Source organism: Blennius ocellaris (assembly GCF_963422515.1).
Source record: "Blennius ocellaris genome assembly, chromosome: 12".
Classification (NCBI taxonomy): domain Eukaryota; kingdom Metazoa; phylum Chordata; class Actinopteri; order Blenniiformes; family Blenniidae; genus Blennius; species Blennius ocellaris.
In genome coordinates, this window is record NC_137661.1 from 1 (window position 1) to 5439 (window position 5439).

The window sequence follows — 5439 nt, forward strand, 5'->3', positions numbered from 1 at the left end:
ACATTGGTTTTCTACTGAGGAAGGTGTCGTCCAACTATAATCACCACTCGCCGAAATTTCACACACGAAAAGTATGTGCTTTTACGTTGAAATAATTTGTTTTATCCTTCTTTACAAAGACTGACATGTCATTAATAAATGTGTAAATTAAGAAACTGATCATTTGGAGTAGTTTCTCGCTCATACACGTGGAAACACCAATAACACATATATTCACATATTTGTTTTTGTGAGCAAAATATATTGCCAAATCTACTGTACCCAAATATACTCAATGCTGATTTGCAAAGAAAATAAATGTCCAGATCATGACTTGTGTGTGGCTTCATTCCTGAGTGCTTGAAACGATCTTAAAGTCTGCTCCACACTCACACTTTTAACACCCAACCTAACGGTATTCAACACTGGAGTTCCGGTTGCAAAGTATTTGCATTTAATCTGCTTTAATTAAATCATGACATGACAAGAGCTGGTGACTGATCACTTCCGATAACAAGTAGTAAAACTTCCTATCATGTACTTACCAGTGGCACCAGAGGGGTGAGGTTTCAGGCCTCGCACCAGCCACTCCATTTGCCAAACCTTACCAAGGTGATTGGTAGATGTTGCCCACATGTTGGAAACGCTTCACTGCAAAGATCTGGGGTCCGTTTCACGAAGCAGGTTTAAGAAGCCATGGGCTTAACACCGAGCTCTGAATTGAGTTACACTGAGACAGAAAACGTGGAGTTTTCGGTTTCACGACGCCGGATTATGATCAGTTTGATGAACTCGGAGTAGTTTCAACTGGAGTCAAGCGCGTGCACCACGACTCTAAAAAGACTGCATCAATGGAGCCCCGATTCAACGAGTCACCATGACAACTGAGACGCAGAGGGCGGAGTTTTTGACGCCAGTGGAGCAGGAAGTATTGATCCCATCATATGGCGAATATGAACATATAAAAAAAAAAAAATGCAACAGCGCAGCGGCTGCTAAAGAGAGGGAGGCGGCGTGGAAGAAGATTGCTGCTCAAGTGAATGCGTAAGTTCAAACGTCTTTGTCATCGCAACATTATTGCAAGGGAATACTGCTTGATGGGAGCTTATTAATTTATTTCTTTTGGGTGCAATTCCGCGGGGGAGAAGAGCTCTTGGCAGCAGCTGAAAATGAAATATAAAAACATTGTCCAATCGGGTGAGACCGCTGCTAATTTAATTGTTAATCATAACATTTCTTAACGTAATGTCGATCATGTGTGACATTGTACAGTAAATATCAAGTGGCCATTGGACTGTGCAGGTGTTTTATTCCCAACATAATGATGTTTTCAAACACATAAATGTCTTCTCACCCATATCATGTGCTGTCAAATAATTAAGGCTAAACTAAGACAGACTTTACTCAGCCAACAGAAAGAAGGCAGATGCCTGTAAAACGGGTGGTGGCCCAGCACCTCCACCTTTAACAGAGGCAGAGGAGCCCTAAGCCAGAATGTTGGGAGGCCAGTGGCTGAGGGAATCCCTGGAGGAGCTCCTCTTCAGACCTCACCCCTCAAGATACCACTTCCTTCATAATATATAATATGCCGAGGCCTATATATCTCTTTAAGCCTCCTTTTGTTCATCTTTATTTCCCCATCATGTCTTTTTTTTGTCACCCAACAGATTGTGATGGTGCTCTCTGCCTGCTGGACCCCCTCATGCCACAACAGACCTTGTAAGTAGGCAACACTCAGTAGGCAAAACTACACAAAATGGTAGTTTAAATATACTGAAACATATTCATCTATGATGAAGAGTACAGGAAACCCTGTCTGCTGCCTTTACAGAGGAGGATCCACAAAGGCCTGTAGAGGTATGATAGTTCTCATCCCGTTTACATTTCTGAAACATTGTGGTGGAATAAAGAGTGATATTTTGTCTACACTGAAGTATTGACACATTATCATCCTTTTTAACAGGGCCTGGCTGGGCAGCAGCAGGAGGGTCCCTCAACATCCACTGCAAGGACTGACAGTGAGAGAGATGTTCAGTAAACACCAGAGGTTCATTCTGTGGAATTCATGTCCAACTGTAATAATTGAATGTCCTCCTTATGTCTTCCCAGTTATCTGTAAAACAGATCTATAGACTCCACCTGCTCCAGAAGATGGAAAAAACTGGAGCACAAGTTAAGGGTGGGTGTACAGTCCCAGGTGAATTATGCTAACTACTAACTACATTAACTAAACTAGCGCTTGTATTTGTAGGAAATAAATAAGACCAAATGAATTGTGCATCATGTCTTTATTTGGTGGTGGTGGTGGTGATCAGACCCCGAAGTGATGATGGCATATGGTGTCTCTGACAGCTCTGCCATTTACGAGGAAACGCAGCACAACACACAATATCTGCTATGACGTCAGGGCAAGGCTCAGCTGGTGATGTTGCTAATGTACGGAGCGATTAAACTATGGATGTACATAATGGTCTCGGCAGTAAAACGGTACCGCTCAAAAAGGAAGGTGTCTGCAAATGCCAGTACATCTCTGATGATGCGAATATTATCTGCGAATATTAAATTCTCGGCGAAGTAATGCTGCGCCTTCATCAATCGGATCATTATCAAAAGCACATTCCATATTGAGGGAATAAAGTTGACGTCTAATTTGCCTCGGGAATAAGGCACTGCAGAACTGTTTCACCAAAACTCCCCCGCTGAATGAGGAAATGAAATCCCGTGTCCGTCGGAAAGGGGGCGGAGCCAGAGCAAAACTCCATGTTCACTGACAAAAACCTGCTCGCGACCAGGTTAGTTCTAGAGCGTCTGTTGCCCCGGTAACTGACCGGGAGTTGACGTTACACCGCTTCGTGAAACAGGCTTGAGTTACCCCGCTTCCTCCGGTTTGAGTTACCTCCCTTTGTGAAACGGAAAATCCCGCATTTCCCTCAACTCGGTGTTCATTAACCTGGGGTAATCCTTAAACCTGCTTCGTGAAACGGACCCCTGGTCCAAAGTGTCACCATGACTTTATGCAGTGGCTGCAGATTGGTCACTTCACCAAAGGTCTCTGCCGGATGGAGTCCAGAGAACTTGTCATGCTCCAGAACTCTGACATCATTTAAACTTGAATTGAGAAAGTACTAATTTGTTCTAATGAAATAAAAACTTTATTCCAAAATCACTCTATATCTCGTGTGGAGCATCATTTCGGCCACTCCTTATGAAATGAAAATAGCAGTCAAATCCAGCATAATAAAACAGGTTGAAACTGCTTAAACCTGATAAACACTTCATGTTTAAACTTGAATAGTGAAAGTACGACTATGTTCTAGTAAAATACAAACTTTATTCTAAAAACCAACTCTCAAGCTCCTCATCCTATCTCTAAGGGTGCGCTCAGCCACCCTACGCAGGAAGCTCACTTCAACCGCTTGTATCCGGGATCTCGTTCTTTCGGTCATGACCCATAGTTCATGGCTGTGGTGGAGGCAATAACTCGGGTCTGGGAGGAGTTTGGAGAGGCCATGGAAGAGGACTTTCGGTCTGCCCCGAGGAAATTCTGGCAAACCGACTCCATGCTCCGGGAGCATGGAGTCCGGGGCCCTTCATCCCTGCAACATCGCGTGACGCGGGGACGGTACCTCTGGACAGGCACAATGGGGTGGTGGTCTCTCTCTTCAAGGAGGGGGATCGGAGGGTGTGTTCCAACTACAGAGGGATCACACTCCTCAGCCTCCCCAGGAAAGTCTATTCCAGTGTACTGGAGTGGAGGGTCCGGCCGTTAGTCAAACCTTGGATCCAAGAGGAATAATGCGGTTGTTGTTCTGGTCGAGGAACACTGGACCAGCTCTATACCCTCCACCAGCTGCTTGAGGGTTCATGGGAGTTTGCCCTACTAGTCCACATGTGTTTTGTGGATCTGGAGAAGGCGTTCGACCACGTCCCCCGAGACATCCTGTGGGGGGGTGCTCCGGGAGCATGGAGTCCAGGGCCCTTTGTCAAGGGCTGTTCGGTCTTTGTATTCCTGGAACAGGAGTTTGGTTTGCATTGGCGGCAATAAGTCGGACCTGTTTGCAGTGGTTTCACATGATCTGCCAGTGGCAGACAGAAAAAAGCATTAGCCAAATCTATACAAGAGAAAAATCTATGTTCAGGTGAGAGATGTGACAACGCAGTTTTGAGATGTCTGGAATCTCGTTTCTCTGCACAGGTTGCCGGGACCGGCAGCCAGGGGGGACTCGGCTGAGATCCTCAACACCAGCCCCTGGGTACTTCTCAGGGTGATAAAGAGGAAGTGGTCCGAGCCCAGGTGAACGGGTCGATTTAAGGTCGTCGAGAGGACGTCTCACGCTGTTCGGCTGAGTGACAAAGGCTCCCCAGGAAAGTCTATTCCAGGGTACTGGAGAGGAGGGTCCGGCCGTTAGTCGAACCCTGGATACAAGAGGAACAATGCGGTGCCATCTGTCGCAGTGTACTCTGGCGGGAGAACCACATCGCACTCTTCAGGAGACCTCCATCCATCTGAAGCAAGTTGCCCCTGGATCGGCTGATCCAGGAGACAGCTCCACACGTCAAAGGGCGGAATAATCCCTGTACACCGAAGTAAGAAGAACACAGAGAAGTAGACGACAGCAAGGGAGGAGGTGAAATAGCGCTCCTCTCTGTTCATGTGACGTGCCAAGTCCATCCATCCATCCATCCATTTTCTGCCGCTTATCCGGGGCCGGGTCGCGGAGGCAGCAGTCTGAGCAGAGTTGCCCAGACTTCCCTCACCCCAGACACTTCCTCCAGCTCTTCCGGTGGCACCCCAAGGCGTTCCCAAGCCAGCCGAGAGACATAATCCCTCCAGTGTGTCCTGGGTCTGCCCCGAGCCCTCTTACCGGAGGGACATGCCCGGAACACCTCCCTTGGGAGGCGTCCGGGGGGCATCCAAAATAGGTACCCGAGCCATTTCAGCTGGCTCCTCTCGATGTGGAGGAGCAGCGGCTCTACTCCGAGCTCCTCCCTGGTGGCTGAGCTCCTCACCCTATCTCTAAGGGTGTGCCCAGCCACCCTACGAAGGAAGCTCATTTCAGCCGCTTGTATCCGGGATCTTGAACGATATCCCCAGTTGAGGTCAACAGCTCCCCACATCCACTGTAAACAGTGTTGGTGGAGAACTGCTTCCCCCGCCTAAGGCGCCGGACGGTTTGCCAGAATTTCCTCGGGACCGATCGAAAGTCCTCCTCCATGGCCTCTCCGAACTCCTCCCAGACCCGAGTTTTTGCCTCCACCACAGCCCAGGCTGCGGCTCACTTGGCCTGCCGGTACCTGTCGATTGCCTCAGGAGTCCTATGAGCTAACAGTGCCTGATAGGACTCCTTCTTCAGCTTGACGGCATCCCTTACTTCCGGTTTCCACCACCGGGTTCGGGGATTGCCGCCACGACAGGCGCCAGAGACCCTGCGGCCACAGCTCCGAGCAGCAGCTTTGACA